The following is a 14,428-nucleotide window of genomic DNA, read 5'->3' on the forward strand; positions in this document are numbered from 1 at the left end:
TTCAAAAACAAAGCTGCCACCACTAAGTCAGTAAGGAAGCTGAATTCCACTTCATTGCACCTTGCACCCAAACTTTAGGTATTGATTTAGCTCCAGGTGTAAACACTTATATTCCTGATCAAGACAGTGAAAAACGTGATTCTGAAAACATCCCAGGAGAAATCTTGCGAGACTGTTTATGATGTCTGGGTTTAGGCAGGCAGATATCTCCTTCCAGAGGCCTCTGCTGACACACCTCATCTTTGACTGAAGATCAGATTCTGTACACAGAATGTTCATTCTACATCAGCCAGAAATGTGGACCAATAGGAGGAGATTTGCAAAGCAAACCAGTTGGTGCAGAGGACCTGACATACACATTCAAATTATACACATTTCGAAGTTGTGTCCTGGTCCTGAGCACCATTGTCTGGTGATGCTGGGAATGCAGTGAATGTGATCCTGAAGTACATCTTCCCATACTGCTTCCTCTGAAAGGGATCCAGTTTGTGTGTCCTAAGCCCACCTTGCAAAGTGAACCAAAGCACGCTGAGTGAGGACAGGCAAGGAATGTACTTAAACAGAGGCATCTTGATCTGAACCAGAATAAATGCACCCACTGAAGCTGAACTGTTTCACTGGACAGCAAAACTTTCTATGCAAAGTGGAAATACCTAACTTAGGAAGGCATTTCATGTATGTATTTAAAACTAAAATTGTTGCAGTTTAATATTCAAATACTAAAAAGAGATAAAGAGATTTGGCTTCTTACTTTTTTTCCTAGAATATAATCTTGTGTCCTTTTGTAGCATTTTTCATATACCTTTATTTCATTGTCTAAGAAAAGGAGTATCAAAATTGCATGTAGTAGGTATGATCAAACAAAATTGCCTTCAGTCAGCAATGGAACAATTTCCATGCCCATTTTACAGCAACTGAAATGAATAACAAAGCTTGTGCTGTACATTCTAGAGCTTTGTTCTTGGGTACCTTGGATAAAGCCCTTACAGCCCTGATTATCTCCCTCCTCTGTATTTCGGTGTGGAGCAAATTTAAGACTCTTCAAAGGGCTACTGAGTGGGTTTATGTATTTTTTTTTTAGAAATGATCTCCTACAATTTGTACCCATTTTGAAAAGAAGCATCCTTGTACTATATTCCCTTACAACCCCTCCATTTCTTCTAGTCAAAGCCTCTGCTTCTTATATCCTCCTTCCAAACCAATCATTCTAATAACATGTCCAATTTTACTCCTATAAGATAATCATATGTGATTTTTGTCCTCATGGTGGGGACAGCAACAGAAAAGCAGAGGCTTCATCTCTTTCAAAGAGGTTGAGGAGGCAGCTGAATCTATAGCAGTAAAGCAAAGTGGTGCATAAAAGGTTAGTTTGCGACATTTTTTTTCTTTTTTTTTCTTTATTCTCTACATAGCCTATGTTTAAGCAACAGATCACAGAAGAAGAGAAAAAGGAAGGGAGTTAAAATGGAAGTTATTAGAAACCCAGCATCTACAGCTCTTCCACAGAAACAGCTGTTTATTTTGGAAAAAAAAAAAAACACAAACTTTTTTTTTTTGAAGAGGGAACTAACCTGATGAAAGAAGGAGGGCACATATTATTCTCAAACTCAGGTTTCACTTGACAATTTGCATAATAGATTAGCCTATGAGTAAAGAGGCCATTTAACAGAAAAAATCAAGAAGGTAGCTGAATTTCTGCTTGCCACAGCCTTGCTGAGCAGCCCATTCTCACAGCAGTCTCGCTGCACTTCTATGTAGCTAACTTAGCTCAAGTAGGCATAGCACTTGGTTTATCTGTACAGCATGAGTGCTAAATGACAACCATTAAAATAAAAGGAAAATAGCGCCGTGCAGTCATTGGTGTCAGTGATTTTTTAATACATGTGCTGATTTAGTCCAGTTTAAACCCACATACTTCAGTTCAGTGCCTAAGTTTGAGCAGGATAAATCAAAGCAGAAGAGAAAGGCAGAGATGAGAAGGGAGGATGAAGAGATATAACAGGTTTGGAGTCAGCAGGGGTGTGCAGGGAGGCATTGCATGTCAGCCATCCCAGAAGGGTCCCCCCAACCTCTCCATGCTGGGTGGTAGGTGGTAGCCCCGGGGCCACTCTGACTTACGGCCTCACACAAAAAAGGGTCGCTCCAGTGATGTGGGAAGCTGGGCTTGAGTTGCTGGGGCTTGGCTATGAGCTGAGCATTAGGAACACTGAGAAATTCCTGAGCACCTGCTGGGGAAGGACTGGGGTCTCACTGCACCTGGTGCTCAGGAGAGTCATGGTACCGCTCACAGCCCCAATGCATTTGGGAAGAGCAGTGAGGGAGAGGAGGGCATGAAGAATTGTCCAACTTTAGGCACAACATTTCCCACTGCCAGCAGAAAGCCAGCTGCTTTTCCAATCAGTGGGTGTCAATAGTCAGAGGTAGCTAATGCCCAGGGCTCCTGCCTTTTGAATGCCCCTCTGGAGCTTGGCTCCTAGGGTGGCACATCAAAGAGAAACATCCAGCAGCACCTGGTACTGGCCTAAGATACTAATTCTCATTTCATTGCTAAAGAAACCTACTTCGTGCCTGCACCATCACAGCCTTGGAAGAAAATTGATATTTATATAATACTAGTGACTTTAAAGTGCAAATAGAGTAAATCTATTACTGATGAATCAGTTTGACATTTGTGTTGGTGACACAGTTCTACTTTTGACTTCACAGAACCACAGAATCATTTAGGTTGGAAAATATCATTATCAAGTTCAACTCTTGCTTTCCATTGTACATGGATCACAATTCCAGTTCTGCTTGCATTGTCTTTTGCCTGCAGTTGGAAAAGTGTTGCAGTGTAAGCATTTAATTCATTTTGATCAAAGTCTGCATCTTGTATCTTCAATCAAAGTGAAAGTACTTATCCAGATGCAGTGTTCAGTAATCAGTAGGGATAATGCACAAGCAATCCATCAGTGCTTGAAGCTGTTGTCTATGAGCCCTTTCATGGCCCTAAATTGTTTTTCATAGGCAGAATTGAGCATTACGTTTTGCCCCCAACTTTTCTAAAAAATAATGGAGTCATTTCTGGAGTTATTCCAATATACCGGACTCTGTACCTAGTTCTGAATCAAGGTTGTATTGTATAGTTATGGTTCTAATATTCTGCTATCACATAAAGCAACCTCTGCAGCCTTGGTGAGAGACACGGTCTGGGACCTTCTGTCCAAGGTTCTGCATGCACTGGCACACGCCAGAGCTCAGCCACAAGGGCTGACATTGCTCAGCTCACCCCTTACATTGCAGTGGGGTTTTACATTGAAAACCCACTGAAGGGGAAAAAATGCAGAACTCTACATTCTGTAAACCTCTGTGAGCAGGAGAAGTTAGGTGAGGACTTCTCCCTTCCCTGCCAGTATGACTTAAAGGCTAAATTTTTATATACATTTGGGCATGGTCTCTTGAGAGCTATACATTGGGCAGGAAAGTGTTGTTCAGCTCCCAACTGGACTGAATAACAAAAGGCTGGCAAAAACAGCCTTTATGGCAAACACTATTTTGTCAAAAAACCCCAAATTAACCAGATGTTCCACATATAAGAAGCTTGCCGTATGAGAAATGGCTTAGAGAATCGCGTTTGCTCAGCCTTGAGAAAAGAAGGCTTAGGGGATACCTTGTCACCATGTTCCAATATTTACAGGGTGGTTCCAAAGAGGATAGACTCCCCTTTTACAAAAAGTTGCATGGAAAGGACAAGGAATTGTTCCGGTTTGGCCAAATTTAGAAATACATCCTCTGAGAGAAGGCACAACCACCCCTCCCCCACCAGGTTCGGGAAAAATAAATAGGAGATAAAATATATTTATTTAACAAACACACGGGAAAAGGATAATAATGCTAAATAATAAAATCTTTCGCTGTGGAGGAAAAACCTGGGAAAGTGTCAGAGTCCTCCCTTTGGTCTCCTTGGAGCTGGAGCTTGGCCCAGGGCCAGGCCCCCTCTGTGCTCAGTGGAAAGTCCTCCCGATGTGCTCTGATATTGAAGCAGTCCAGTAGAAAAGGGAGAAAATCCGAAATTCCAGGGAAGGAAAAGCAAAGTTCAACTCTCAGTCTCTCTCCAGAGAAAAAGAAGCTGAACAACTGGCCAAAAGCTGACTGGGCAGCAGCAAGCCGGGTGCTTCCTCGCTCCCCTGCTGCAGCTGGGAAAAGAAAAAGTCGCCATCTCTGTGTGACCTTGAACAAGCTGAAAACTGCTTTGAAAAAGTTGTGCTCAGTTTTTCCTTCCCCCTCTCAGGCTCAGTTTAAAGGCATAGAAAAGCACAAAGTTAATTTCTGGGCATAGGGCAGCGATATGGGATACACATCATAAAGTCACCCCAAGACAGGAATAATGGGTTCAAATTTCTCCTGGGGAAATTCTGACTGAACACAAGAGAACAATTTTTCACAATGAGATCAGCCATAGGAATAATCTCCCCAGGGAAGTGGTGGATTTCCCAGTGTTGGGCACTTTTAAGATTCACCTGGACAGGATTCTGTGCCATCTGGTCTTGGTTATGCTAATGTCGAGAAAGGTTAGACCAGATGATCCTTGAGGTCCCTACCCTATGATTCTATGATTTCATCTCCATTTTAGAGCTTTAACAATTTGGATGTAGGTGTACTTCATTCTGTGGGACTCTGCTTTATGTGTGGAGGACTGGGTTCATACACACATAGAAATATATCCACACATACGCACATTTGCTGGAGTGTACTTTAATCTCACATGGATTATTTGGCTCAGCCCTGGTATGCAAGACTACCTACATGGAGCTCCTAGTGCTACTGCAGCTTCTGCTCTGTTCTCAGGACCAGACCACTCATGATCTCCCAGCTCTAAGTAGGGGATAACAAGATACGGCATCTCCATGATGAGACAGGGAATATTCTGCCATCTGACTGGAGAGATTTCCTACTGCCCTGTCCTGTAATGTGTGGAACTAGAGCAGATAATTGCTCCATTTTGCAAATTATGAAGCTGAAACCATTAAATAATTTATCTTGTTATTTTCTGTAGTGTTTTCCCATTTCTGTGGGTAGTAGTTGTAAATCATAATAATGTACAAGCCAAAAACGCATTTGCAAAATTCTTGAATTATCCAGGGATGAAAACCCAGCTCTCTGCTCAGTTTCTTTGCTGGACGCATGTGCTGGTCAGTTCCAAGCAGCATAAATAATCAGACCCTGCATGCATACAGAATATGCCAATAACATTTCAGGTGGATAAATCTGTCTTGTGCTGTCCTTCATCTATTATAAATTTAGCAAAAGAATGGAATAACAAATTTCATTAGATTTCCTTCATTAAATAAATCCAAGCCAAACAGTGAACAGCAACAAAAAGTCACTAAGTGGCTTTTTGAGCCTGTATTTTTACAGAGCTGGAAGTTTCTGCAAAAATTCATAAATGTACTGTAGCTTTTGAGTTTATTTGCCATAGCTTGGTACTAGCAACTAGCAAACAGATACTGGTTTTTGCAGCCAGATAAACATCTGTGTGTCTAAAGGGTTTATTTACTTGCACTTTCAATTCTGAAATTTGTATGCACATGCTGGCAGATGTACGTGTGTGTGCACACGAATATGTAAACAGTTTTACACACATAAAGCACAGCCCTACAAAATACAAGTGTGTCTACATCCAAATGGGTAAAACTCCAATCTTCTTTATAGAAATACTCTAAACAGCCTCAGTAATCTAAATGATGAAAATAGGTCTCACCAAAGTCAATATAAAGAGGGAACTATTTTATCACCCTTCACTGCACATGTTGAGCAACAGATGAATCAAAGCAACTTTGCAATTATAATCCTTTGATCTTTAAAACAAATGATGACAGCCAAAGGAAGGATCTCATGACATGTGCCATTAATAGTGCATTATGGACAGCATGAAACATGAAATAAAAAAAGCATTAAAACAAAGGCGTTAAGTTTTTAAAACTGTTACAAGAAGACAGATGGATCATTACTTGCGGACAGCCCTCTGTTCTGCAGTTCTGTGCTGCAGGATTCATCAGCTCTGGCTAGAGAGATGCCTTACCTAACACCTGCAAGACATTTATCCCCAAAACACAGCCCTAATCCATGTTCTCTGCAGTTCTCTGCAGTCTGCTGCATTTTCCAGTAGAGCCCTGGCTCCTTTGCTGGCATTACTAACAAGAGTGGAATAACTCTTTTCTGGGAGACGAAGCCAATATGTGGTCCTTTGGGTGGCCCTCTGTTGTAATTGCTAGATTTAGCTTAGCAGGCTGTAGCTTCCTGAGAGCTCAACAGGGCGGCTTAGGGCAGTGCGACCTGGTCGCACCCCGCAGTCCATTTCAGATGTTCCCGCAATCTTGCTCCAGCCAGCTATCAGCATTACAATCAGTGATGACAGAGGAGGCTAGAACGATCTCCCCATGAGGGTTTCAGAGGGTCTTTAATCTTACATCTTGCCCCTGTGATCCCCAGAGGCACAGAGACCTTGTGGTCCGGGCACAGGGGGGTTTTGTCAGGGACCCAGGGGTGGTCCCTGGGTGGGGTTGGGGTACAGGAACCAATGGGGAGAGCCTGAGGGAGTAGCCAGGGGTGGGGCAGGGAACAGTGGGAGAACAATGTGAAATAGGAAAAGCAATGGGTTAACAGGTCGCCACAGCCCTCCCTCCCTCTCTTGGATGAGCTTTTCTCCTGGTTTATCTGCAGAGAAAGATTTGCTTCCCACATGCCTTGTAGTGCACTGTAGAGGGGCCTTTTATAGAAAGCTTAAGGACTGGAAGACACCTGTCTTTTGGTATGAAAACAAATGCTTTCCCCCAGTAATTCAATAGCCTTGGATATGTAGCCTCTTATACTTTTCTACTGTTTGGAATAAAAGAAGTGCCTATTTATTCTCTTGCCTCAAACTCAGATAAACTCTTGTTAAATAAAATGTCTTTCTGGTGACCTCATCCAATTCATGCATCATATTTGGAGGGAAATGGGATGTGAAGGAAATTGTTGTTAATTCTGAAACAAAATTAAATGCACTGCAAATCTTCTAGTAATATCTAGGAGTTTTTTCAATGTGTGACCCAAGAGTTAAAAATGCAATTGCCATCAGAGACTTTTTTCTTTCCCCTAAACTATGCATGCACAATCTACTGCCTGGTGCAGGAAACCAGTAGGAACAGACAAGGTGCTGTACACTTCAGACTGGGCTGTCATTATCTTACTCCCCGTGCCATCAAGCAGTGGTTTGTGTAAGGTGGAATTGGAGATATCCATACACGATGCCGTATACTTTTAAGAGAAAGGAAAGAAATGCAAAGCACATGAAGACCAGTGGGGTTTTTGTTAACGACTTATCTAAGAGTTCAGGGAGAATGTGGGGAAGTGATTGATATAAACTGGCGACCTGAGTGTGAAACAATGAAGCTGAATGTGAACAAGGGTATTTTATCTGATTGTCAAGAACATGCACAACACAATGCATTCCCTTTGGTAAGCAAATCGTGAAACTACTAATCAAGGAGTATGCCCTAATGGCAAAGGGATAAATAACTGCATAATGACAGTATTTATCTAAGAAATTAGATTCTTTCAAATAGCATGAAGCTCTACAAAGCAATCACATATCAGAAACCCTTAGATGTATCATAAGTGACAATAAACATAAAAATCCATCTTTAACTGAACAAAAAAAAAAAGTCCAGAATAAATATGTCTTTAATGGCCTCTGTCTCCATGAATAAATAATTGTTTTGTTCTTAATGTGGTCAGGATTGAGATTCCTCCAGTCATCCCCTGTATTGCAGATTTTTTTTGTTAGTCATGCAGAAGAAGCCATCAATCTACTATCACAACCTGCTCCCCATTTTCTCAAGCCAACAAAGTTAGGGAGCTGGAATGAACACAAGCTAGTACATAACTCGTTATGCTCTTTCCAATCAACATTTATTGTTATACTTTCCTGCTTCTTCAGAAAATAAAAAGGATTTAAAAACATTGACTGTTTAAACCAAGAATGATTTATGGGCAACTTTTTGTTTTAGAAACAAATCATTTTTACATCTGGCATTCATTAGAAGACATACATTTGTCTTAACATATCAAGATGTCATTTTACTCTTGATATTTTCTTTTTAATTTGTTCTGTGGAGTTATTCAAAACTTCCTGAGCATTTTCAAAGCACACAGTGGTTACTGTAGAATAAAAGAAGTCTAAGAATAGCAGATGAGCAGAAAGGCCCAACTGAGAAGGAGAAACAGGCTAGAACTTTGTTCTTGAAACTGTTTTCACAGTGCCCTGGTGCCATTCTGTCAGCCTTTTGCTGTGGTCTGTCTTTTGCAGCTGATTCACATTGCTGTAACAGTTCTGGCTTTGGCTACTGTTTCCAGCACCATGGAAATCCTCTGTATTTCAACTTCAGCAAAGCAGCCTCTCTCCAGTATGCTGTTCCCACTACATCCTTCTGGAAATATTTCTCCCTGCAGCATGCACATCCTTTTCTGTAGCTGCTCTTGATGCTACAGAGGAAGTCTGGAGCACTCACGTGGTCAGAACCTTCCAACCCACCCAGCATGCTGCTGGGTGCATCCATTGTCCAGGCCTGCAGGCACCGCTTCCTGCAACACCTGGGCTGGTGGGAGCCACTTGAGGACCTGACGGGGATGGCAACACCACTTTGGACACCTGCAAAAGCCACTCTAATGTGAGCTGCCTTTTGTAAGGCAAGCTTCTTCCCATTCCCATCATCTTTTTGTCTGCTCTGCAGCAGATCACAGCATGCTGAAAATGAACCTGAGATTGTTTCCAACCACCTCCATCCCTTCCTGAATCTGTCTCTCTGTTCCATGAGCATCAATGCTGGCACAGAGCAGGATGAAATTTTGTCCTCAGTGGTGTGGAGGAGAATAAGCCCTTTTTTCAGTTGACTTAAATGTTTTTTGTGACTGTATCCTGAGCTGGGCAGCACAGCTGGCCTGTCTTCTGGTACTGCTTTCTCATCTTTGGACTCTCTTGGAAGTTATACTCCTCCATGCATAACATTCAAGTCCCCTTTTTCACTCTACCATGTAGATATCCAGACTGTGTCATGCATCCAAGATAGCAGAAGGACAAGAGAAAGTGCCTGAGGAGACACATGAACACTCCTGTGCTCCTCAGAGTTCCTTCAGGCAGCTCTCCAGAAGCATGCGTTCATGTTGTGACTGCAATCTTTATTCACTATGTTTCAAAGAACAGCTTTTATAAACAGAAGAGAATTTTCAGTTCTACTGAACCATTTACACTAAAGGAAACCACAAGTATGAGTTATATACTTTTTTTTTTTTTGTAACTGGCCACTTAGTTCACAGCAAATGTATTTCCAGTCCTTGATTACATATTCTAGCCTTCCCAGAGGAATGAAGAAAGGAAAAGCTTTGTAGTAAGAGCTGTAATAGAGATATGCAAACTTTTCATGTTCTTTCCCTGCCAGACCCTTTTCCGTTTTAAATTAGTGAGGTTCCTTCTTATCAAACAAAAAAGGACTGTCTTTTCATATATTGTCTTTTTTACATCTAAATGACTGATGTTTCAGTAAAATTTTTCTGTCTCACTTCCACTGAGACATTGTGGTCTTGGACATGTGACAAGACTGAACAAACTCATCTGAAACACAGACACAATAATTTGTTCATGAATGGAAATTTCTCTACAGATATTTGTGTAAACTAACAGCACACAAATATTTGCAGGAAAAAAGTAAACAAATAAAAAAATTAAGCAATAAAGTTAGGGCAAGGGGTAAGTTGAATTTATTGGCTGTTATGTTTCCACAGAGAGAGAGAGAGAAATGTCTGAAATAATCAAAGTAAATATTTCTGTTCTGTGGTATGAGTAAATATCACCAAAAGGACAGGTTTGTTCTAGTTCCATTTGTGCAACTCACCTTTGAAACAGCAAGTTGTCTAACTTGCTTTTCCAAAAGAAAATATCGTAGAATAATAGAATGGTTTGTTTTGGAAGGGACCTTAAAGACCACCTACTCCCAATGTCCTTGACTTAGGCAGGGGCACCTTTCACTAAACCAGGGTGCTCAGGGTCCCATCCAACCTGCCCTTGAACACTTCCAGGGATGCAACTTGCACAATTTCTCTGGGCAACATGTTCCAGTGCCTTACTATCCCTGTTTCCTAATAGGAAAAATTTCTTCCTCATATCTATTCTAAACAGACCCTTTTTCAGTTTAAAGCCATGACCCCTTGTCCTATCACAACATCCCCTTGTGAAAATTTCCTCTCCAGCTTTCTTGCGGGCCCCTTTAGGTACTGGAAGGCTGCTCTAACAGGAGCCTTCTCTTCTCCAGGATGAACCTCAATTTCATGGCTCTCATCTGGACCCACTCCAACAGGTCCATGTCTTCCTTATGTTGGGAGCCCCAGAGTTAGGTGCAGTAGTGCAGGTTGGGTCTCACACATGCAGAGACCCCACCTTAGGGGGGGATATATAAATGGTATCTGGCAGCTTTAGGTGAAAGGATGTTGCCAGGCTGATGTGAGAATTATAAAAGCCTTTTGGTTTTCCTTCCTGGTTAGTAGAGGAACATGGTACCTCCAAGTTAATCATCATTATTTATATTGTTAACTGTTTTCTTTCTGTATAGAGCATGTGGGAAATAGTGGGGACAAAAAATGCGTCTTAGATTTTCCTTCAACTGAAGCAGAACACACTTGACTTTGGAGGCTTTTTTTAGTTACTGAATATTGGCAATGTTAAGTGTTTGTGAAAAGATTTCCTCAGGGCAGATAGAAGCCAGTGTACGGTGCAGCATATATGTCATTTTTCCTAATTTTTCCTTGAAAAAATATGATACCTGTAAACAGTATTTTAAGAAAGCAGTCATTTCTATGTCAACTTTTAGAATAGTGTTTTCTGTTCTTTTTTCTCTCTTTTCACTATTTTTTCTCTTCTGAAACCATGGAAAACAATTTGCTCCATAGATACTGTCCTATTTCATTTGACAACCATTGATTTTTTTTCACCCATGTTTTGAACAGAGCCAAAACTGGCATGGCTTATTGTGTTTAATAGGAACAAAATCATCAACTTCATTGCCACCTAGTCCTGTCATGACAAAACACACTCATTTCTGTATAGCACTGTCCACAGATATCAATGCAGAATTGGGAATAATAGTTGTTTATTTCCTTCCATACACTCAGCCAACTGGGAAAAAAATTGATTTTTTCAGAAAAAACTGAGAATAGGAATGAACAGCCTTCTCCAAAACAAATTATTGTTTGAAAAGATGCTTTGTGACTTTATTAGGCCTTGGGTCATGTCCTATTCTTGGCAGATATAAGTATTAACAATAATCTTAATGTCTTCTTTGAAACGTGTAGCATTTAGAGGTCACATATTTGGGTTTATACTTTTGCATTCAGAAAATCTGAAGTCAGTGTTACTTTTTACAGCAATAAACCGTGGGTACAACAGCACAGGACAGAGTCTAACATTTCTTCCTTAGTGTGCTACTGGATCTGCACCCTGTTCTTGCTTATGTCTGGAAGGAACAGGAAGAAATGAAATGAAATCAGTGTTCATATCCCAGGGCTATAGCTGGGTTAGTGGAAGCAGAATTTCATCAACGTTTGTTATTCTAGTAAGAAGAGGAGCTGGATTAAGGGGGTGCATACCAAGATTAGGAATTTCATGAAGGCTGGTCTCCAGCACAGATCATTAACAGAGGAGGAGCTCGGTTGGATAAGGAGGGTGGGACAGAGCTGTGCAGAGCCTTGAATGCAGAAGCACAAAGCTGCTGCTTTATCCAGGCAGCTCCTAAAGAGGAGATGCAGTATGAATAAGTTCACAGCAAACTCAACCCCTAAATAAACTGGGAGGATGGAATATCTCTCCAGAGCTGACTACATCTCCACATTTAGTGTTCAGAGAGCCAGGGAGGACTGTTCCACTAAGTGCTTAGAATTGAAAGAACAGGTTAAAACCCAAAGTTATAGAAAATTGATCCCAAAACACCCCCATACCTCCTTAGATTTCCTAGTCCATTTTTATGACATTCAGCAGTCTTATGGGGAAATAGAGTTAATTCATGTTCATAAATCCCCACTGGATGAAACTGGAGCTGTTGGATGAATTTTTGTTGGTGGTGGTTTTTTCTTTTGGAAAATGTTCATTTTAGATAATCAAAAATTTTTGAGGGAGAATTAATGCAATGGTTCCCTGGCCACCAGCCTGGAAGCCTCAGCAATGTGCAGCCAGACAGCAATCTTTCTGTGGAAAATGTTCCATTTTTTAATTTTTCACCCTCAGTTAAAAGCATTTTTTTTCCTGCTGTGAAAGTTGTAGTGGGAACAGACTTTTTATTTTCTGCAAAATACTGTTGTGTGTTGTTATTAATATTTATGATGATTACAGCATATCAGGCAAGTGGTCTCATGTGATGAATATTAACTTTTTATAGTACTTTGACCTTCTCTAGACTGGACAAACATTTTTACTCTTGATCTCCCAATCACTTAAAAGATCAGGACACAGATAATTTGGAAGAATTAAGGAACTCAAGTGTAGGATTTTTACAACGTTGCCCCTATCCTATTGGTTAGTTCTGTTTCATCCCCATAATATAGTGCAGCTAGGCAAACATAGAGAAATTGCTCTTTCCTTTCAAGAGGAATGTCAAAACAATAAATAGATTAGTCATGCCAACAGCATTGATTTGTGACAGCCTTGATGTATGCAATAATTTGGGATTCAAACATTTATCAGTGGGAAAAAAAAACACTTTTTATTTGCTGCATTGAGACTTGCTGGGAGAAAATGCTATTAGGCATCTCAAAATTCTCTGCATAGTGGCAGGCTTTTAAATGCAATGAGATATCCACAGTACATTTCCATATTAATCAATAAAATGAAAGGCAAAAATCAATTTTGTCTGTGCAACTGTGTGTGACACCTCCCTAAGAGCTGCTCCATTGGGGTGGATTCACGCCAGCAAAGATGGTCATAGGTTGATTGTTTATTTATGGCAAGGAAAGACATAAAGTCATCTTACTGACAAAGTAGCAGGAAAGATATTACTCGTAGGATGTCTATTCAAAAACCTGGCACTGGTACCTGGGAAGTATGTATTTCAGACCTTAATAGCAACTGCGGCTTCCCACATGAAACAAGGGCAAGGATTTTCTTTGATTCAGAGGAAATAAATGTTGAATTTACCAAAGAAACAGAGGATCATCCAGTTATTCTCTAAAAAGATGACAACACTAAGGAATTTGCCATATATACTTGGAATTAGCAAAGTATCATTATTGTGTAACATTAAGAAATTAATAAAATGTGATCATATAGTTTAATATTCTACATCTCTTTCCTGCACTGGAATAAGCACTGAGCCTTAAGACACCCCCATGTCACCTGCACTTTGGCTGGCCACCGTTGGTAATTCTTCTAATTCAGTATTGTAGACTGTTAGATTATGGTTTGTGACATATTTTAAGGCTTTCCTTTGTCACTTCTTCTGCAATGCACTATCCATGATGTTATTTCACTGTAAATTTATCCGTAACTATAAACCTATTTTCTTTGGTGATCTTTTCCATCTCTAGTTATTCCAAATATTCAGTGTGAAGTTTTCTGATGATTGCTGAGCCAACATTATGGTAGCATCAACTGAAAAGCTTGGTTTTGCGTGGCAGTGGTCATCTCAAAATCCTTCATTGCCTAAAAGATATTGGGATTTTTATTGTTTTCTTATACTCATCACTTGATTCCATTTTATTGCTCAGTCATTCAGTATCATGAGGTCCTTCTCAGATTTTCCAGGTCAGTCTTCATATTTATTCTCCTGAACAGTAATACTAGCGTCCATTTTCACCTTACTATTTACTCCCAATCCCAGTTTATGAAAATAACAGGAAAGTCTTGGGACAGGGTCCTGTGGATTCTGCTAAAAATGTCTCTGAATCAAAAGTGATTTCCAATATTCTCATCCTCTAGGTGGGTCCTCCACTGGACCCTTTAACCCACAGAATGGCTAAAAATTCATTGATAATGCAGCACTGAAGATGCATTACATCTAGTGGTAGACAGAGACTATGAAACAGAAAAAATTATTCATAGAAAAGAAAAAAATAGAATGATGGTCGATGTCCTTCCATAAGGCAGTAAACTGCCAATAGGACATCATTCTGGTAGGTTTAAACTAGGTTTTTGAAGAAGAAGACATTAAAGTCATAGATACCACCACACTTAGTAGTAGAAAAACTGTAAACGGTGCAGAGAAACCTTTTACAAGAGCATGTAGCGGCAGGACAAGGGGAAGTGGCTTCAAACTGAGAGAAAGTGGGTTTAGATTAGATATTAGGAAAAAATCTTTACTGTGAGGGTCGTAAGGCACTGTAACAGGTTGCCCAAAGCAATGGGAGATGCCCTATCCCTGGAAGTGTT

The 14,428-nt window shown here is 40.5% G+C and overlaps 1 protein-coding gene across 1 annotated transcript in view; it reads left to right on the forward strand.

The window, feature by feature from the left end:
• Positions 1-14,428, forward strand: part of GPC6 (glypican 6) — a 760,779-nt gene that overhangs the window by 654,383 nt on the left and 91,968 nt on the right. The gene's annotated exons all lie outside the window — the stretch shown is intronic.

Source organism: Corvus cornix, chromosome 1 (genome assembly GCF_000738735.6).
Source record: "Corvus cornix cornix isolate S_Up_H32 chromosome 1, ASM73873v5, whole genome shotgun sequence".
Lineage (NCBI taxonomy): Eukaryota > Metazoa > Chordata > Aves > Passeriformes > Corvidae > Corvus > Corvus cornix.